The sequence below is a fragment of the Triturus cristatus genome, chromosome 11, assembly GCF_964204655.1.
Source record: "Triturus cristatus chromosome 11, aTriCri1.1, whole genome shotgun sequence".
Lineage (NCBI taxonomy): Eukaryota > Metazoa > Chordata > Amphibia > Caudata > Salamandridae > Triturus > Triturus cristatus.
Genome location: NC_140594.1, coordinates 936,266,378 through 936,288,261, shown reverse-complemented (window position 1 = coordinate 936,288,261; position 21,884 = coordinate 936,266,378). Strand labels below are relative to the sequence as shown.

At 36.7% G+C, this 21,884-nt stretch overlaps 1 long non-coding RNA gene across 1 annotated transcript in view; it reads right to left on the bottom strand.

The window, feature by feature from the left end:
* Positions 1-321: 321 nt before the first annotated feature.
* Positions 322-21,884, bottom strand: part of LOC146785655 (uncharacterized) — a 55,118-nt gene continuing 33,555 nt past the window's right edge. Inside the window, exons 64-99 of the long non-coding RNA XR_014970721.1 lie at positions 21,689-21,807; positions 21,181-21,299; positions 20,673-20,791; positions 20,164-20,283; positions 19,656-19,774; positions 19,147-19,300; positions 18,639-18,757; positions 18,130-18,249; positions 17,622-17,740; positions 17,114-17,266; positions 16,605-16,758; positions 16,097-16,215; positions 15,586-15,708; positions 15,074-15,196; positions 14,567-14,685; positions 14,058-14,211; positions 13,550-13,668; positions 13,042-13,160; positions 12,533-12,652; positions 12,025-12,143; positions 11,516-11,669; positions 11,008-11,126; positions 10,499-10,652; positions 9,991-10,109; positions 9,480-9,602; positions 8,968-9,090; positions 5,404-5,526; positions 4,389-4,507; positions 3,881-3,999; positions 3,373-3,491; positions 2,864-2,983; positions 2,356-2,474; positions 1,847-2,000; positions 1,339-1,457; positions 831-949; positions 322-441 (exon numbers count right to left, since the gene is read on the bottom strand). This is a non-coding gene — a long non-coding RNA (uncharacterized LOC146785655). The remainder of the gene's footprint in view (positions 442-830; positions 950-1,338; positions 1,458-1,846; positions 2,001-2,355; positions 2,475-2,863; positions 2,984-3,372; positions 3,492-3,880; positions 4,000-4,388; positions 4,508-5,403; positions 5,527-8,967; positions 9,091-9,479; positions 9,603-9,990; positions 10,110-10,498; positions 10,653-11,007; positions 11,127-11,515; positions 11,670-12,024; positions 12,144-12,532; positions 12,653-13,041; positions 13,161-13,549; positions 13,669-14,057; positions 14,212-14,566; positions 14,686-15,073; positions 15,197-15,585; positions 15,709-16,096; positions 16,216-16,604; positions 16,759-17,113; positions 17,267-17,621; positions 17,741-18,129; positions 18,250-18,638; positions 18,758-19,146; positions 19,301-19,655; positions 19,775-20,163; positions 20,284-20,672; positions 20,792-21,180; positions 21,300-21,688; positions 21,808-21,884) is intronic.

Sequence of the window (21,884 nt, the reverse complement as noted above, 5' to 3'; positions counted from 1 at the left end):
AAAGCGTAAACAGATCAATACTATGGAGTCTTTTATTGTGAAAATCAACAGCTCATTAGAAATTCAAATCTCAATTTTAGTTTTTAACCTCACATACTTCTCTGCAACATTGCTAGTTCCAGGATATAAAGCAGGCTTTAGCAGCATTGGAGGCAGCCAGGCTTTTATGAGCTATCATGACCAACACAATGTGATCCATATTACTTTCATCTTGACAGAAATTATGTTCAGGCACAGTCTCCCACTGTAAGGTAGTGAGGACATGCTGATGCTGTGAGCGTCTTTTTAATGCATAAAGGAATTATTGTGAGTTTTACTTGCCTTATAAATTGGTAAAATGATCCCGTATGCCGGAAGACTTCCTTTTTTTTTTTCTTCAGTCTCGGCAATTCAGAGAAACTAGGTTGTGAAACACTGCCACCTCTGGTCATTCAGTATAATCTGCAGATGGAAAAGTCCACTGTTAGCACATTTTCTATAAGCAATACAAAAAAAATCTTGATTTTTAGAAAGCGTAAACAGATCAATACTATGGAGTCTTTTATTGTGAAAATCAACAGCTCATTAGAAATTCAAATCTCAATTTTAGTTTTTAACCTCACATACTTCTCTGCAACATTGCTAGTTCCAGGATATAAAGCAGGCTTTAGTAGCGTTGGAGGCAGCCAGGCTTTTATGAACTATCATGACCAACACAATGTGATCCATATTACTCTCATCTTGACAGAAATTATGTTCAGGCACAGTCTCCCACTATAAGGTAGTGAGGACATGCTGATGCTGTGAGCGTCTTTTTAATGCATAAAGGAATTATTGTGAGTTTTACTTGCCTTATAAATTGGTAAAATGATCCCGTATGCCGGAAGACTTCCTTTTTTTTTTCTTCAGTCTCGGCAATTCAGAGAAACTAGGTTGTGAAACACTGCCACCTCTGGTCATTCAGTATAATCTGCAGATGGAAAAGTCCACTGTTAGCACATTTTCTATAAGCAATACAAAAAAAATCTTGATTTTTAGAAAGCGTAAACAGATCAATACTATGGAGTCTTTTATTGTGAAAATCAACAGCTCATTAGAAAATCAAATCTCAATTTTAGTTTTTAACCTCACATACTTCTCTGCAACATTGCTAGCTCCAGGATATAAAGCAGGCTTTAGTAGCATTGGAGGCAGCCAGGCTTTTATGAGCTATCATGACCAACACAATGTGATCCATATTACTTTCATCTTGACAGAAATTATGTTCAGGCTCAGTCTCCCACTGTAAGGTAGTGAGGACATGCTGATGCTGTGAGCGTCTTTTTAATGCATAAAGGAATTATTGTGAGTTTTACTTGCCTTATAAATTGGTAAAATGATCCCGTATGCCGGAAGACTTCCTTTTTTTTTTCTTCAGTCTCGGCAATTCAGAGAAACTAGGTTGTGAAACACTGCCACCTCTGGTCATTCAGTATAATCTGCAGATGGAAAAGTCCACTGTTAGCACATTTTCTATAAGCAATACAAAAAAAATCTTGATTTTTAGAAAGCGTAAACAGATCAATACTATGGAGTCTTTTATTGTGAAAATCAACAGCTCATTAGAAATTCAAATCTCAATTTTAGTTTTTAACCTCACATACTTCTCTGCAACATTGCTAGTTCCAGGATATAAAGCAGGCTTTAGTAGCGTTGGAGGCAGCCAGACTTTTATGAACTATCATGACCAACACAATGTGATCCATATTACTCTCATCTTGACAGAAATTATGTTCAGGCACAGTCTCCCACTGTAAGGTAGTGAGGACATGCTGATGCTGTGAGCGTCTTTTTAATGCATAAAGGAATTATTGTGAGTTTTACTTGCCTTGCATATTGGTAAAATGATGCCGTATGCCGGAAGACTTCCTTTTTTTTTTTCTTCAGTCTCGTCAATTCAGAGAAACTCGGTTGTGAAACACTGCCACCTCTGGTCATTCAGTATAATTTGCAGATGGAAAAGTCCACTGTTAGCACATTTTCTATAAGCAATACAAAAAAAATCTTGATTTTTAGAAAGCGTAAACAGATCAATACTATGGAGTCTTTTATTGTGAAAATCAACAGCTCATTAGAAAATCAAATCTCAATTTTAGTTTTTAACCTCACATACTTCTCTGCAACATTGCTAGCTCCAGGATATAAAGCAGGCTTTAGTAGCATTGGAGGCAGCCAGGCTTTTATGAGCTATCATGACCAACACAATGTGATCCATATTACTTTCATCTTGACAGAAATTATGTTCAGGCACAGTCTCCCACTATAAGGTAGTGAGGACATGCTGATGCTGTGAGCGTCTTTTTAATGCATAAAGGAATTATTGTGAGTTTTACTTGCCTTATAAATTGGTAAAATGATCCCGTATGCCGGAAGACTTCCTTTTTTTTTTCTTCAGTCTCGGCAATTCAGAGAAACTAGGTTGTGAAACACTGCCACCTCTGGTCATTCAGTATAATCTGCAGATGGAAAAGTCCACTGTTAGCACATTTTCTATAAGCAATACAAAAAAAATCTTGATTTTTAGAAAGCGTAAACAGATCAATACTATGGAGTCTTTTATTGTGAAAATCAACAGCTCATTAGAAAATCAAATCTCAATTTTAGTTTTTAACCTCACATACTTCTCTGCAACATTGCTAGCTCCAGGATATAAAGCAGGCTTTAGTAGCATTGGAGGCAGCCAGGCTTTTATGAGCTATCATGACCAACACAATGTGATCCATATTACTTTCATCTTGACAGAAATTATGTTCAGGCACAGTCTCCCACTGTAAGGTAGTGAGGACATGCTGATGCTGTGAGCGTCTTTTTAATGCATAAAGGAATTATTGTGAGTTTTACTTGCCTTATAAATTGGTAAAATGATCCCGTATGCCGGAAGACTTCCTTTTTTTTTTTCTTCAGTCTCGGCAATTCAGAGAAACTAGGTTGTGAAACACTGCCACCTCTGGTCATTCAGTATAATCTGCAGATGGAAAAGTCCACTGTTAGCACATTTTCTATAAGCAATACAAAAAAAATCTTGATTTTTAGAAAGCGTAAACAGATCAATACTATGGAGTCTTTTATTGTGAAAATCAACAGCTCATTAGAAATTCAAATCTCAATTTTAGTTTTTAACCTCACATACTTCTCTGCAACATTGCTAGTTCCAGGATATAAAGCAGGCTTTAGTAGCGTTGGAGGCAGCCAGGCTTTTATGAACTATCATGACCAACACAATGTGATCCATATTACTCTCATCTTGACAGAAATTATGTTCAGGCACAGTCTCCCACTATAAGGTAGTGAGGACATGCTGATGCTGTGAGCGTCTTTTTAATGCATAAAGGAATTATTGTGAGTTTTACTTGCCTTATAAATTGGTAAAATGATCCCGTATGCCGGAAGACTTCCTTTTTTTTTTCTTCAGTCTCGGCAATTCAGAGAAACTAGGTTGTGAAACACTGCCACCTCTGGTCATTCAGTATAATCTGCAGATGGAAAAGTCCACTGTTAGCACATTTTCTATAAGCAATACAAAAAAAATCTTGATTTTTAGAAAGCGTAAACAGATCAATACTATGGAGTCTTTTATTGTGAAAATCAACAGCTCATTAGAAAATCAAATCTCAATTTTAGTTTTTAACCTCACATACTTCTCTGCAACATTGCTAGCTCCAGGATATAAAGCAGGCTTTAGTAGCATTGGAGGCAGCCAGGCTTTTATGAGCTATCATGACCAACACAATGTGATCCATATTACTTTCATCTTGACAGAAATTATGTTCAGGCTCAGTCTCCCACTGTAAGGTAGTGAGGACATGCTGATGCTGTGAGCGTCTTTTTAATGCATAAAGGAATTATTGTGAGTTTTACTTGCCTTATAAATTGGTAAAATGATCCCGTATGCCGGAAGACTTCCTTTTTTTTTTCTTCAGTCTCGGCAATTCAGAGAAACTAGGTTGTGAAACACTGCCACCTCTGGTCATTCAGTATAATCTGCAGATGGAAAAGTCCACTGTTAGCACATTTTCTATAAGCAATACAAAAAAAATCTTGATGATTAGAAAGCGTAAACAGATCAATACTATGGAGTCTTTTATTGTGAAAATCAACAGCTCATTAGAAATTCAAATCTCAATTTTAGTTTTTAACCTCACATACTTCTCTGCAACATTGCTAGTTCCAGGATATAAAGCAGGCTTTAGTAGCGTTGGAGGCAGCCAGGCTTTTATGAACTATCATGACCAACACAATGTGATCCATATTACTCTCATCTTGACAGAAATTATGTTCAGGCACAGTCTCCCACTATAAGGTAGTGAGGACATGCTGATGCTGTGAGCGTCTTTTTAATGCATAAAGGAATTATTGTGAGTTTTACTTGCCTTATAAATTGGTAAAATGATCCCGTATGCCGGAAGACTTCCTTTTTTTTTTCTTCAGTCTCGGCAATTCAGAGAAACTAGGTTGTGAAACACTGCCACCTCTGGTCATTCAGTATAATCTGCAGATGGAAAAGTCCACTGTTAGCACATTTTCTATAAGCAATACAAAAAAAATCTTGATTTTTAGAAAGCGTAAACAGATCAATACTATGGAGTCTTTTATTGTGAAAATCAACAGCTCATTAGAAATTCAAATCTCAATTTTAGTTTTTAACCTCACATACTTCTCTGCAACATTGCTAGTTCCAGGATATAAAGCAGGCTTTAGTAGCGTTGGAGGCAGCCAGGCTTTTATGAACTATCATGACCAACACAATGTGATCCATATTACTCTCATCTTGACAGAAATTATGTTCAGGCACAGTCTCCCACTATAAGGTAGTGAGGACATGCTGATGCTGTGAGCGTCTTTTTAATGCATAAAGGAATTATTGTGAGTTTTACTTGCCTTATAAATTGGTAAAATGATCCCGTATGCCGGAAGACTTCCTTTTTTTTTTCTTCAGTCTCGGCAATTCAGAGAAACTAGGTTGTGAAACACTGCCACCTCTGGTCATTCAGTATAATCTGCAGATGGAAAAGTCCACTGTTAGCACATTTTCTATAAGCAATACAAAAAAATCTTGATTTTTAGAAAGCGTAAACAGATCAATACTATGGAGTCTTTTATTGTGAAAATCAACAGCTCATTAGAAATTCAAATCTCAATTTTAGTTTTTAACCTCACATACTTCTCTGCAACATTGCTAGTTCCAGGATATAAAGCAGGCTTTAGCAGCATTGGAGGCAGCCAGGCTTTTATGAGCTATCATGACCAACACAATGTGATCCATATTACTTTCATCTTGACAGAAATTATGTTCAGGCACAGTCTCCCACTGTAAGGTAGTGAGGACATGCTGATGCTGTGAGCGTCTTTTTAATGCATAAAGGAATTATTGTGAGTTTTACTTGCCTTATAAATTGGTAAAATGATGCCGTATGCCGGAAGACTTCCTTTTTTTTTTTGTTCTTCAGTCTCGGCAATTCAGAGAAACTCGGTTGTGAAACACTGCCACCTCTGGTCATTCAGTATAATCTGTAGATGGAAAAGTCCACTGTTAGCACATTTTCTATAAGCAATACAAAAAAAATCTTGATTTTTAGAAAGCGTAAACAGATCAATACTATGGAGTCTTTTATTGTGAAAATCAACAGCTCATTAGAAAATCAAATCTCAATTTTAGTTTTTAACCTCACATACTTCTCTGCAACATTGCTAGTTCCAGGATATAAAGCAGGCTTTAGTAGCGTTGGAGGCAGCCAGACTTTTATGAACTATCATGACCAACACAATGTGATCCATATTACTCTCATCTTGATAGAAATTATGTTCAGGCACAGTCTCCCACTGTAAGGTAGTGAGGACATGCTGATGCTGTGAGCGTCTTTTTAATGCATAAAGGAATTATTGTGAGTTTTACTTGCCTTGCATATTGGTAAAATGATGCCGTATGCCGGAAGACTTCCTTTTTTTTTTTTTTCTTCAGTCTCGGCAATTCAGAGAAACTCGGTTGTGAAACACTGCCACCTCTGGTCATTCAGTATAATCTGTAGATGGAAAAGTCCACTGTTAGCACATTTTCTATAAGCAATACAAAAAAATCTTGATTTTTAGAAAGGGTAAACAGATCAATACTATGGAGTCTTTTATTGTGAAAATCAACAGCTCATTAGAAAATCAAATCTCAATTTTAGTTTTTAACCTCACATACTTCTCTGCAACATTGCTAGCTCCAGGATATAAAGCAGGCTTTAGTAGCATTGGAGGCAGCCAGGCTTTTATGAGCTATCATGACCAACACAATGTGATCCATATTACTTTCATCTTGACAGAAATTATGTTCAGGCACAGTCTCCCACTGTAAGGTAGTGAGGACATGCTGATGCTGTGAGCGTCTTTTTAATGCATAAAGGAATTATTGTGAGTTTTACTTGCCTTATAAATTGGTAAAATGATCCCGTATGCCGGAAGACTTCCTTTTTTTTTTCTTCAGTCTCGGCAATTCAGAGAAACTAGGTTGTGAAACACTGCCACCTCTGGTCATTCAGTATAATCTGCAGATGGAAAAGTCCACTGTTAGCACATTTTCTATAAGCAATACAAAAAAAATCTTGATGATTAGAAAGCGTAAACAGATCAATACTATGGAGTCTTTTATTGTGAAAATCAACAGCTCATTAGAAATTCAAATCTCAATTTTAGTTTTTAACCTCACATACTTCTCTGCAACATTGCTAGTTCCAGGATATAAAGCAGGCTTTAGTAGCGTTGGAGGCAGCCAGGCTTTTATGAACTATCATGACCAACACAATGTGATCCATATTACTCTCATCTTGACAGAAATTATGTTCAGGCACAGTCTCCCACTGTAAGGTAGTGAGGACATGCTGATGCTGTGAGCGTCTTTTTAATGCATAAAGGAATTATTGTGAGTTTTACTTGCCTTGCATATTGGTAAAATGATGCCGTATGCCGGAAGACTTCCTTTTTTTTTTTCTTCAGTCTCGTCAATTCAGAGAAACTCGGTTGTGAAACACTGCCACCTCTGGTCATTCAGTATAATTTGCAGATGGAAAAGTCCACTGTTAGCACATTTTCTATAAGCAATACAAAAAAAATCTTGATTTTTAGAAAGCGTAAACAGATCAATACTATGGAGTCTTTTATTGTGAAAATCAACAGCTCATTAGAAAATCAAATCTCAATTTTAGTTTTTAACCTCACATACTTCTCTGCAACATTGCTAGCTCCAGGATATAAAGCAGGCTTTAGTAGCATTGGAGGCAGCCAGGCTTTTATGAGCTATCATGACCAACACAATGTGATCCATATTACTTTCATCTTGACAGAAATTATGTTCAGGCACAGTCTCCCACTATAAGGTAGTGAGGACATGCTGATGCTGTGAGCGTCTTTTTAATGCATAAAGGAATTATTGTGAGTTTTACTTGCCTTATAAATTGGTAAAATGATCCCGTATGCCGGAAGACTTCCTTTTTTTTTTCTTCAGTCTCGGCAATTCAGAGAAACTAGGTTGTGAAACACTGCCACCTCTGGTCATTCAGTATAATCTGCAGATGGAAAAGTCCACTGTTAGCACATTTTCTATAAGCAATACAAAAAAAATCTTGATTTTTAGAAAGCGTAAACAGATCAATACTATGGAGTCTTTTATTGTGAAAATCAACAGCTCATTAGAAATTCAAATCTCAATTTTAGTTTTTAACCTCACATACTTCTCTGCAACATTGCTAGTTCCAGGATATAAAGCAGGCTTTAGTAGCGTTGGAGGCAGCCAGACTTTTATGAACTATCATGACCAACACAATGTGATCCATATTACTCTCATCTTGACAGAAATTATGTTCAGGCACAGTCTCCCACTGTAAGGTAGTGAGGACATGCTGATGCTGTGAGCGTCTTTTTAATGCATAAAGGAATTATTGTGAGTTTTACTTGCCTTGCATATTGGTAAAATGATGCCGTATGCCGGAAGACTTCCTTTTTTTTTTTCTTCAGTCTCGTCAATTCAGAGAAACTCGGTTGTGAAACACTGCCACCTCTGGTCATTCAGTATAATTTGCAGATGGAAAAGTCCACTGTTAGCACATTTTCTATAAGCAATACAAAAAAAATCTTGATTTTTAGAAAGCGTAAACAGATCAATACTATGGAGTCTTTTATTGTGAAAATCAACAGCTCATTAGAAAATCAAATCTCAATTTTAGTTTTTAACCTCACATACTTCTCTGCAACATTGCTAGCTCCAGGATATAAAGCAGGCTTTAGTAGCATTGGAGGCAGCCAGGCTTTTATGAGCTATCATGACCAACACAATGTGATCCATATTACTCTCATCTTGACAGAAATTATGTTCAGGCACAGTCTCCCACTATAAGGTAGTGAGGACATGCTGATGCTGTGAGCGTCTTTTTAATGCATAAAGGAATTATTGTGAGTTTTACTTGCCTTATAAATTGGTAAAATGATCCCGTATGCCGGAAGACTTCCTTTTTTTTTTCTTCAGTCTCGGCAATTCAGAGAAACTAGGTTGTGAAACACTGCCACCTCTGGTCATTCAGTATAATCTGCAGATGGAAAAGTCCACTGTTAGCACATTTTCTATAAGCAATACAAAAAAATCTTGATTTTTAGAAAGCGTAAACAGATCAATACTATGGAGTCTTTTATTGTGAAAATCAACAGCTCATTAGAAATTCAAATCTCAATTTTAGTTTTTAACCTCACATACTTCTCTGCAACATTGCTAGTTCCAGGATATAAAGCAGGCTTTAGCAGCATTGGAGGCAGCCAGGCTTTTATGAGCTATCATGACCAACACAATGTGATCCATATTACTTTCATCTTGACAGAAATTATGTTCAGGCACAGTCTCCCACTGTAAGGTAGTGAGGACATGCTGATGCTGTGAGCGTCTTTTTAATGCATAAAGGAATTATTGTGAGTTTTACTTGCCTTATAAATTGGTAAAATGATGCCGTATGCCGGAAGACTTCCTTTTTTTTTTTGTTCTTCAGTCTCGGCAATTCAGAGAAACTCGGTTGTGAAACACTGCCACCTCTGGTCATTCAGTATAATCTGTAGATGGAAAAGTCCACTGTTAGCACATTTTCTATAAGCAATACAAAAAAAATCTTGATTTTTAGAAAGCGTAAACAGATCAATACTATGGAGTCTTTTATTGTGAAAATCAACAGCTCATTAGAAAATCAAATCTCAATTTTAGTTTTTAACCTCACATACTTCTCTGCAACATTGCTAGTTCCAGGATATAAAGCAGGCTTTAGTAGCGTTGGAGGCAGCCAGACTTTTATGAACTATCATGACCAACACAATGTGATCCATATTACTCTCATCTTGATAGAAATTATGTTCAGGCACAGTCTCCCACTGTAAGGTAGTGAGGACATGCTGATGCTGTGAGCGTCTTTTTAATGCATAAAGGAATTATTGTGAGTTTTACTTGCCTTGCATATTGGTAAAATGATGCCGTATGCCGGAAGACTTCCTTTTTTTTTTTTTTCTTCAGTCTCGGCAATTCAGAGAAACTCGGTTGTGAAACACTGCCACCTCTGGTCATTCAGTATAATCTGTAGATGGAAAAGTCCACTGTTAGCACATTTTCTATAAGCAATACAAAAAAATCTTGATTTTTAGAAAGGGTAAACAGATCAATACTATGGAGTCTTTTATTGTGAAAATCAACAGCTCATTAGAAAATCAAATCTCAATTTTAGTTTTTAACCTCACATACTTCTCTGCAACATTGCTAGCTCCAGGATATAAAGCAGGCTTTAGTAGCATTGGAGGCAGCCAGGCTTTTATGAGCTATCATGACCAACACAATGTGATCCATATTACTTTCATCTTGACAGAAATTATGTTCAGGCACAGTCTCCCACTGTAAGGTAGTGAGGACATGCTGATGCTGTGAGCGTCTTTTTAATGCATAAAGGAATTATTGTGAGTTTTACTTGCCTTATAAATTGGTAAAATGATCCCGTATGCCGGAAGACTTCCTTTTTTTTTTCTTCAGTCTCGGCAATTCAGAGAAACTAGGTTGTGAAACACTGCCACCTCTGGTCATTCAGTATAATCTGCAGATGGAAAAGTCCACTGTTAGCACATTTTCTATAAGCAATACAAAAAAAATCTTGATGATTAGAAAGCGTAAACAGATCAATACTATGGAGTCTTTTATTGTGAAAATCAACAGCTCATTAGAAATTCAAATCTCAATTTTAGTTTTTAACCTCACATACTTCTCTGCAACATTGCTAGTTCCAGGATATAAAGCAGGCTTTAGTAGCGTTGGAGGCAGCCAGGCTTTTATGAACTATCATGACCAACACAATGTGATCCATATTACTCTCATCTTGACAGAAATTATGTTCAGGCACAGTCTCCCACTGTAAGGTAGTGAGGACATGCTGATGCTGTGAGCGTCTTTTTAATGCATAAAGGAATTATTGTGAGTTTTACTTGCCTTGCATATTGGTAAAATGATGCCGTATGCCGGAAGACTTCCTTTTTTTTTTTCTTCAGTCTCGTCAATTCAGAGAAACTCGGTTGTGAAACACTGCCACCTCTGGTCATTCAGTATAATTTGCAGATGGAAAAGTCCACTGTTAGCACATTTTCTATAAGCAATACAAAAAAAATCTTGATTTTTAGAAAGCGTAAACAGATCAATACTATGGAGTCTTTTATTGTGAAAATCAACAGCTCATTAGAAAATCAAATCTCAATTTTAGTTTTTAACCTCACATACTTCTCTGCAACATTGCTAGCTCCAGGATATAAAGCAGGCTTTAGTAGCATTGGAGGCAGCCAGGCTTTTATGAGCTATCATGACCAACACAATGTGATCCATATTACTTTCATCTTGACAGAAATTATGTTCAGGCACAGTCTCCCACTATAAGGTAGTGAGGACATGCTGATGCTGTGAGCGTCTTTTTAATGCATAAAGGAATTATTGTGAGTTTTACTTGCCTTATAAATTGGTAAAATGATCCCGTATGCCGGAAGACTTCCTTTTTTTTTTCTTCAGTCTCGGCAATTCAGAGAAACTAGGTTGTGAAACACTGCCACCTCTGGTCATTCAGTATAATCTGCAGATGGAAAAGTCCACTGTTAGCACATTTTCTATAAGCAATACAAAAAAAATCTTGATTTTTAGAAAGCGTAAACAGATCAATACTATGGAGTCTTTTATTGTGAAAATCAACAGCTCATTAGAAATTCAAATCTCAATTTTAGTTTTTAACCTCACATACTTCTCTGCAACATTGCTAGTTCCAGGATATAAAGCAGGCTTTAGTAGCGTTGGAGGCAGCCAGACTTTTATGAACTATCATGACCAACACAATGTGATCCATATTACTCTCATCTTGACAGAAATTATGTTCAGGCACAGTCTCCCACTGTAAGGTAGTGAGGACATGCTGATGCTGTGAGCGTCTTTTTAATGCATAAAGGAATTATTGTGAGTTTTACTTGCCTTGCATATTGGTAAAATGATGCCGTATGCCGGAAGACTTCCTTTTTTTTTTTCTTCAGTCTCGTCAATTCAGAGAAACTCGGTTGTGAAACACTGCCACCTCTGGTCATTCAGTATAATTTGCAGATGGAAAAGTCCACTGTTAGCACATTTTCTATAAGCAATACAAAAAAAATCTTGATTTTTAGAAAGCGTAAACAGATCAATACTATGGAGTCTTTTATTGTGAAAATCAACAGCTCATTAGAAAATCAAATCTCAATTTTAGTTTTTAACCTCACATACTTCTCTGCAACATTGCTAGCTCCAGGATATAAAGCAGGCTTTAGTAGCATTGGAGGCAGCCAGGCTTTTATGAGCTATCATGACCAACACAATGTGATCCATATTACTTTCATCTTGACAGAAATTATGTTCAGGCACAGTCTCCCACTATAAGGTAGTGAGGACATGCTGATGCTGTGAGCGTCTTTTTAATGCATAAAGGAATTATTGTGAGTTTTACTTGCCTTATAAATTGGTAAAATGATCCCGTATGCCGGAAGACTTCCTTTTTTTTTTCTTCAGTCTCGGCAATTCAGAGAAACTAGGTTGTGAAACACTGCCACCTCTGGTCATTCAGTATAATCTGCAGATGGAAAAGTCCACTGTTAGCACATTTTCTATAAGCAATACAAAAAAAATCTTGATTTTTAGAAAGCGTAAACAGATCAATACTATGGAGTCTTTTATTGTGAAAATCAACAGCTCATTAGAAAATCAAATCTCAATTTTAGTTTTTAACCTCACATACTTCTCTGCAACATTGCTAGCTCCAGGATATAAAGCAGGCTTTAGTAGCATTGGAGGCAGCCAGGCTTTTATGAGCTATCATGACCAACACAATGTGATCCATATTACTTTCATCTTGACAGAAATTATGTTCAGGCACAGTCTCCCACTGTAAGGTAGTGAGGACATGCTGATGCTGTGAGCGTCTTTTTAATGCATAAAGGAATTATTGTGAGTTTTACTTGCCTTATAAATTGGTAAAATGATCCCGTATGCCGGAAGACTTCCTTTTTTTTTTTCTTCAGTCTCGGCAATTCAGAGAAACTAGGTTGTGAAACACTGCCACCTCTGGTCATTCAGTATAATCTGCAGATGGAAAAGTCCACTGTTAGCACATTTTCTATAAGCAATACAAAAAAAATCTTGATTTTTAGAAAGCGTAAACAGATCAATACTATGGAGTCTTTTATTGTGAAAATCAACAGCTCATTAGAAATTCAAATCTCAATTTTAGTTTTTAACCTCACATACTTCTCTGCAACATTGCTAGTTCCAGGATATAAAGCAGGCTTTAGTAGCGTTGGAGGCAGCCAGGCTTTTATGAACTATCATGACCAACACAATGTGATCCATATTACTCTCATCTTGACAGAAATTATGTTCAGGCACAGTCTCCCACTATAAGGTAGTGAGGACATGCTGATGCTGTGAGCGTCTTTTTAATGCATAAAGGAATTATTGTGAGTTTTACTTGCCTTATAAATTGGTAAAATGATCCCGTATGCCGGAAGACTTCCTTTTTTTTTTCTTCAGTCTCGGCAATTCAGAGAAACTAGGTTGTGAAACACTGCCACCTCTGGTCATTCAGTATAATCTGCAGATGGAAAAGTCCACTGTTAGCACATTTTCTATAAGCAATACAAAAAAAATCTTGATTTTTAGAAAGCGTAAACAGATCAATACTATGGAGTCTTTTATTGTGAAAATCAACAGCTCATTAGAAAATCAAATCTCAATTTTAGTTTTTAACCTCACATACTTCTCTGCAACATTGCTAGCTCCAGGATATAAAGCAGGCTTTAGTAGCATTGGAGGCAGCCAGGCTTTTATGAGCTATCATGACCAACACAATGTGATCCATATTACTTTCATCTTGACAGAAATTATGTTCAGGCTCAGTCTCCCACTGTAAGGTAGTGAGGACATGCTGATGCTGTGAGCGTCTTTTTAATGCATAAAGGAATTATTGTGAGTTTTACTTGCCTTATAAATTGGTAAAATGATCCCGTATGCCGGAAGACTTCCTTTTTTTTTTCTTCAGTCTCGGCAATTCAGAGAAACTAGGTTGTGAAACACTGCCACCTCTGGTCATTCAGTATAATCTGCAGATGGAAAAGTCCACTGTTAGCACATTTTCTATAAGCAATACAAAAAAAATCTTGATTTTTAGAAAGCGTAAACAGATCAATACTATGGAGTCTTTTATTGTGAAAATCAACAGCTCATTAGAAATTCAAATCTCAATTTTAGTTTTTAACCTCACATACTTCTCTGCAACATTGCTAGTTCCAGGATATAAAGCAGGCTTTAGTAGCGTTGGAGGCAGCCAGACTTTTATGAACTATCATGACCAACACAATGTGATCCATATTACTCTCATCTTGACAGAAATTATGTTCAGGCACAGTCTCCCACTGTAAGGTAGTGAGGACATGCTGATGCTGTGAGCGTCTTTTTAATGCATAAAGGAATTATTGTGAGTTTTACTTGCCTTGCATATTGGTAAAATGATGCCGTATGCCGGAAGACTTCCTTTTTTTTTTTCTTCAGTCTCGTCAATTCAGAGAAACTCGGTTGTGAAACACTGCCACCTCTGGTCATTCAGTATAATTTGCAGATGGAAAAGTCCACTGTTAGCACATTTTCTATAAGCAATACAAAAAAAATCTTGATTTTTAGAAAGCGTAAACAGATCAATACTATGGAGTCTTTTATTGTGAAAATCAACAGCTCATTAGAAAATCAAATCTCAATTTTAGTTTTTAACCTCACATACTTCTCTGCAACATTGCTAGCTCCAGGATATAAAGCAGGCTTTAGTAGCATTGGAGGCAGCCAGGCTTTTATGAGCTATCATGACCAACACAATGTGATCCATATTACTTTCATCTTGACAGAAATTATGTTCAGGCACAGTCTCCCACTATAAGGTAGTGAGGACATGCTGATGCTGTGAGCGTCTTTTTAATGCATAAAGGAATTATTGTGAGTTTTACTTGCCTTATAAATTGGTAAAATGATCCCGTATGCCGGAAGACTTCCTTTTTTTTTTCTTCAGTCTCGGCAATTCAGAGAAACTAGGTTGTGAAACACTGCCACCTCTGGTCATTCAGTATAATCTGCAGATGGAAAAGTCCACTGTTAGCACATTTTCTATAAGCAATACAAAAAAATCTTGATTTTTAGAAAGCGTAAACAGATCAATACTATGGAGTCTTTTATTGTGAAAATCAACAGCTCATTAGAAATTCAAATCTCAATTTTAGTTTTTAACCTCACATACTTCTCTGCAACATTGCTAGTTCCAGGATATAAAGCAGGCTTTAGCAGCATTGGAGGCAGCCAGGCTTTTATGAGCTATCATGACCAACACAATGTGATCCATATTACTTTCATCTTGACAGAAATTATGTTCAGGCACAGTCTCCCACTGTAAGGTAGTGAGGACATGCTGATGCTGTGAGCGTCTTTTTAATGCATAAAGGAATTATTGTGAGTTTTACTTGCCTTATAAATTGGTAAAATGATGCCGTATGCCGGAAGACTTCCTTTTTTTTTTTGTTCTTCAGTCTCGGCAATTCAGAGAAACTCGGTTGTGAAACACTGCCACCTCTGGTCATTCAGTATAATCTGTAGATGGAAAAGTCCACTGTTAGCACATTTTCTATAAGCAATACAAAAAAAATCTTGATTTTTAGAAAGCGTAAACAGATCAATACTATGGAGTCTTTTATTGTGAAAATCAACAGCTCATTAGAAAATCAAATCTCAATTTTAGTTTTTAACCTCACATACTTCTCTGCAACATTGCTAGTTCCAGGATATAAAGCAGGCTTTAGTAGCGTTGGAGGCAGCCAGACTTTTATGAACTATCATGACCAACACAATGTGATCCATATTACTCTCATCTTGATAGAAATTATGTTCAGGCACAGTCTCCCACTGTAAGGTAGTGAGGACATGCTGATGCTGTGAGCGTCTTTTTAATGCATAAAGGAATTATTGTGAGTTTTACTTGCCTTGCATATTGGTAAAATGATGCCGTATGCCGGAAGACTTCCTTTTTTTTTTTTTTCTTCAGTCTCGGCAATTCAGAGAAACTCGGTTGTGAAACACTGCCACCTCTGGTCATTCAGTATAATCTGTAGATGGAAAAGTCCACTGTTAGCACATTTTCTATAAGCAATACAAAAAAATCTTGATTTTTAGAAAGGGTAAACAGATCAATACTATGGAGTCTTTTATTGTGAAAATCAACAGCTCATTAGAAAATCAAATCTCAATTTTAGTTTTTAACCTCACATACTTCTCTGCAACATTGCTAGCTCCAGGATATAAAGCAGGCTTTAGTAGCATTGGAGGCAGCCAGGCTTTTATGAGCTATCATGACCAACACAATGTGATCCATATTACTTTCATCTTGACAGAAATTATGTTCAGGCACAGTCTCCCACTGTAAGGTAGTGAGGACATGCTGATGCTGTGAGCGTCTTTTTAATGCATAAAGGAATTATTGTGAGTTTTACTTGCCTTATAAATTGGTAAAATGATCCCGTATGCCGGAAGACTTCCTTTTTTTTTTCTTCAGTCTCGGCAATTCAGAGAAACTAGGTTGTGAAACACTGCCACCTCTGGTCATTCAGTATAATCTGCAGATGGAAAAGTCCACTGTTAGCACATTTTCTATAAGCAATACAAAAAAAATCTTGATGATTAGAAAGCGTAAACAGATCAATACTATGGAGTCTTTTATTGTGAAAATCAACAGCTCATTAGAAATTCAAATCTCAATTTTAGTTTTTAACCTCACATACTTCTCTGCAACATTGCTAGTTCCAGGATATAAAGCAGGCTTTAGTAGCGTTGGAGGCAGCCAGGCTTTTATGAACTATCATGACCAACACAATGTGATCCATATTACTCTCATCTTGACAGAAATTATGTTCAGGCACAGTCTCCCACTGTAAGGTAGTGAGGACATGCTGATGCTGTGAGCGTCTTTTTAATGCATAAAGGAATTATTGTGAGTTTTACTTGCCTTGCATATTGGTAAAATGATGCCGTATGCCGGAAGACTTCCTTTTTTTTTTTCTTCAGTCTCGTCAATTCAGAGAAACTCGGTTGTGAAACACTGCCACCTCTGGTCATTCAGTATAATTTGCAGATGGAAAAGTCCACTGTTAGCACATTTTCTATAAGCAATACAAAAAAAATCTTGATTTTTAGAAAGCGTAAACAGATCAATACTATGGAGTCTTTTATTGTGAAAATCAACAGCTCATTAGAAAATCAAATCTCAATTTTAGTTTTTAACCTCACATACTTCTCTGCAACATTGCTAGCTCCAGGATATAAAGCAGGCTTTAGTAGCATTGGAGGCAGCCAGGCTTTTATGAGCTATCATGACCAACACAATGTGATCCATATTACTTTCATCTTGACAGAAATTATGTTCAGGCACAGTCTCCCACTATAAGGTAGTGAGGACATGCTGATGCTGTGAGCGTCTTTTTAATGCATAAAGGAATTATTGTGAGTTTTACTTGCCTTATAAATTGGTAAAATGATCCCGTATGCCGGAAGACTTCCTTTTTTTTTTCTTCAGTCTCGGCAATTCAGAGAAACTAGGTTGTGAAACACTGCCACCTCTGGTCATTCAGTATAATTTGCAGATGGAAAAGTCCACTGTTAGCACATTTTCTATAAGCAATACAAAAAAAATCTTGATTTTTAGAAAGCGTAAACAGATCAATACTATGGAGTCTTTTATTGTGAAAATCAACAGCTCATTAGAAAATCAAATCTCAATTTTAGTTTTTAACCTCACATACTTCTCTGCAACATTGCTAGCTCCAGGATATAAAGCAGGCTTTAGTAGCATTGGAGGCAGCCAGGCTTTTATGAGCTATCATGACCAACACAATGTGATCCATATTACTTTCATCTTGACAGAAATTATGTTCAGGCACAGTCTCCCACTATAAGGTAGTGAGGACATGCTGATGCTGTGAGCGTCTTTTTAATGCATAAAGGAATTATTGTGAGTTTTACTTGCCTTATAAATTGGTAAAATGATCCCGTATGCCGGAAGACTTCCTTTTTTTTTTCTTCAGTCTCGGCAATTCAGAGAAACTAGGTTGTGAAACACTGCCACCTCTGGTCATTCAGTATAATCTGCAGATGGAAAAGTCCACTGTTAGCACATTTTCTATAAGCAATACAAAAAAAATCTTGATTTTTAGAAAGCGTAAACAGATCAATACTATGGAGTCTTTTATTGTGAAAATCAACAGCTCATTAGAAAATCAAATCTCAATTTTAGTTTTTAACCTCACATACTTCTCTGCAACATTGCTAGCTCCAGGATATAAAGCAGGCTTTAGTAGCATTGGAGGCAGCCAGGCTTTTATGAGCTATCATGACCAACACAATGTGATCCATATTACTTTCATCTTGACAGAAATTATGTTCAGGCACAGTCTCCCACTGTAAGGTAGTGAGGACATGCTGATGCTGTGAGCGTCTTTTTAATGCATAAAGGAATTATTGTGAGTTTTACTTGCCTTATAAATTGGTAAAATGATCCCGTATGCCGGAAGACTTCCTTTTTTTTTTTCTTCAGTCTCGGCAATTCAGAGAAACTAGGTTGTGAAACACTGCCACCTCTGGTCATTCAGTATAATCTGCAGATGGAAAAGTCCACTGTTAGCACATTTTCTATAAGCAATACAAAAAAAATCTTGATTTTTAGAAAGCGTAAACAGATCAATACTATGGAGTCTTTTATTGTGAAAATCAACAGCTCATTAGAAATTCAAATCTCAATTTTAGTTTTTAACCTCACATACTTCTCTGCAACATTGCTAGTTCCAGGATATAAAGCAGGCTTTAGTAGCGTTGGAGGCAGCCAGGCTTTTATGAACTATCATGACCAACACAATGTGATCCATATTACTCTCATCTTGACAGAAATTATGTTCAGGCACAGTCTCCCACTATAAGGTAGTGAGGACATGCTGATGCTGTGAGCGTCTTTTTAATGCATAAAGGAATTATTGTGAGTTTTACTTGCCTTATAAATTGGTAAAATGATCCCGTATGCCGGAAGACTTCCTTTTTTTTTTCTTCAGTCTCGGCAATTCAGAGAAACTAGGTTGTGAAACACTGCCACCTCTGGTCATTCAGTATAATCTGCAGATGGAAAAGTCCACTGTTAGCACATTTTCTATAAGCAATACAAAAAAAATCTTGATTTTTAGAAAGCGTAAACAGATCAATACTATGGAGTCTTTTATTGTGAAAATCAACAGCTCATTAGAAAATCAAATCTCAATTTTAGTTTTTAACCTCACATACTTCTCTGCAACATTGCTAGCTCCAGGATATAAAGCAGGCTTTAGTAGCATTGGAGGCAGCCAGGCTTTTATGAGCTATCATGACCAACACAATGTGATCCATATTACTTTCATCTTGACAGAAATTATGTTCAGGCTCAGTCTCCCACTGTAAGGTAGTGAGGACATGCTGATGCTGTGAGCGTCTTTTTAATGCATAAAGGAATTATTGTGAGTTTTACTTGCCTTATAAATTGGTAAAATGATGCCGTATGCCGGAAGACTTCCTTTTTTTTTTTCTTCAGTCTCGTCAATTCAGAGAAACTCGGTTGTGAAACACTGCCACCTCTGGTCATTCAGTATAATTTGCAGATGGAAAAGTCCACTGTTAGCACATTTTCTATAAGCAATACAAAAAAAATCTTGATTTTTAGAAAGCGTAAACAGATCAATACTATGGAGTCTTTTATTGTGAAAATCAACAGCTCATTAGAAAATCAAATCTCAATTTTAGTTTTTAACCTCACATACTTCTCTGCAACATTGCTAGCTCCAGGATATAAAGCAGGCTTTAGTAGCATTGGAGGCAGCCAGGCTTTTATGAGCTATCATGACCAACACAATGTGATCCATATTACTTTCATCTTGACAGAAATTATGTTCAGGCACAGTCTCCCACTATAAGGTAGTGAGGACATGCTGATGCTGTGAGCGTCTTTTTAATGCATAAAGGAATTATTGTGAGTTTTACTTGCCTTATAAATTGGTAAAATGATCCCGTATGCCGGAAGACTTCCTTTTTTTTTTCTTCAGTCTCGGCAATTCAGAGAAACTAGGTTGTGAAACACTGCCACCTCTGGTCATTCAGTATAATCTGCAGATGGAAAAGTCCACTGTTAGCACATTTTCTATAAGCAATACAAAAAAAATCTTGATTTTTAGAAAGCGTAAACAGATCAATACTATGGAGTCTTTTATTGTGAAAATCAACAGCTCATTAGAAAATCAAATCTCAATTTTAGTTTTTAACCTCACATACTTCTCTGCAACATTGCTAGCTCCAGGATATAAAGCAGGCTTTAGTAGCATTGGAGGCAGCCAGGCTTTTATGAGCTATCATGACCAACACAATGTGATCCATATTACTTTCATCTTGACAGAAATTATGTTCAGGCACAGTCTCCCACTGTAAGGTAGTGAGGACATGCTGATGCTGTGAGCGTCTTTTTAATGCATAAAGGAATTATTGTGAGTTTTACTTGCCTTATAAATTGGTAAAATGATCCCGTATGCCGGAAGACTTCCTTTTTTTTTTTCTTCAGTCTCGGCAATTCAGAGAAACTAGGTTGTGAAACACTGCCACCTCTGGTCATTCAGTATAATCTGCAGATGGAAAAGTCCACTGTTAGCACATTTTCTATAAGCAATACAAAAAAAATCTTGATTTTTAGAAAGCGTAAACAGATCAATACTATGGAGTCTTTTATTGTGAAAATCAACAGCTCATTAGAAATTCAAATCTCAATTTTAGTTTTTAACCTCACATACTTCTCTGCAACATTGCTAGTTCCAGGATATAAAGCAGGCTTTAGTAGCGTTGGAGGCAGCCAGGCTTTTATGAACTATCATGACCAACACAATGTGATCCATATTACTCTCATCTTGACAGAAATTATGTTCAGGCACAGTCTCCCACTATAAGGTAGTGAGGACATGCTGATGCTGTGAGCGTCTTTTTAATGCATAAAGGAATTATTGTGAGTTTTACTTGCCTTATAAATTGGTAAAATGATCCCGTATGCCGGAAGACTTCCTTTTTTTTTTCTTCAGTCTCGGCAATTCAGAGAAACTAGGTTGTGAAACACTGCCACCTCTGGTCATTCAGTATAATCTGCAGATGGAAAAGTCCACTGTTAGCACATTTTCTATAAGCAATACAAAAAAAATCTTGATTTTTAGAAAGCGTAAACAGATCAATACTATGGAGTCTTTTATTGTGAAAATCAACAGCTCATTAGAAAATCAAATCTCAATTTTAGTTTTTAACCTCACATACTTCTCTGCAACATTGCTAGCTCCAGGATATAAAGCAGGCTTTAGTAGCATTGGAGGCAGCCAGGCTTTTATGAGCTATCATGACCAACACAATGTGATCCATATTACTTTCATCTTGACAGAAATTATGTTCAGGCTCAGTCTCCCACTGTAAGGTAGTGAGGACATGCTGATGCTGTGAGCGTCTTTTTAATGCATAAAGGAATTATTGTGAGTTTTACTTGCCTTATAAATTGGTAAAATGATCCCGTATGCCGGAAGACTTCCTTTTTTTTTTCTTCAGTCTCGGCAATTCAGAGAAACTAGGTTGTGAAACACTGCCACCTCTGGTCATTCAGTATAATCTGCAGATGGAAAAGTCCACTGTTAGCACATTTTCTATAAGCAATACAAAAAAAATCTTGATGATTAGAAAGCGTAAACAGATCAATACTATGGAGTCTTTTATTGTGAAAATCAACAGCTCATTAGAAATTCAAATCTCAATTTTAGTTTTTAACCTCACATACTTCTCTGCAACATTGCTAGTTCCAGGATATAAAGCAGGCTTTAGTAGCGTTGGAGGCAGCCAGGCTTTTATGAACTATCATGACCAACACAATGTGATCCATATTACTCTCATCTTGACAGAAATTATGTTCAGGCACAGTCTCCCACTATAAGGTAGTGAGGACATGCTGATGCTGTGAGCGTCTTTTTAATGCATAAAGGAATTATTGTGAGTTTTACTTGCCTTATAAATTGGTAAAATGATCCCGTATGCCGGAAGACTTCCTTTTTTTTTTCTTCAGTCTCGGCAATTCAGAGAAACTAGGTTGTGAAACACTGCCACCTCTGGTCATTCAGTATAATCTGCAGATGGAAAAGTCCACTGTTAGCACATTTTCTATAAGCAATACAAAAAAAATCTTGATTTTTAGAAAGCGTAA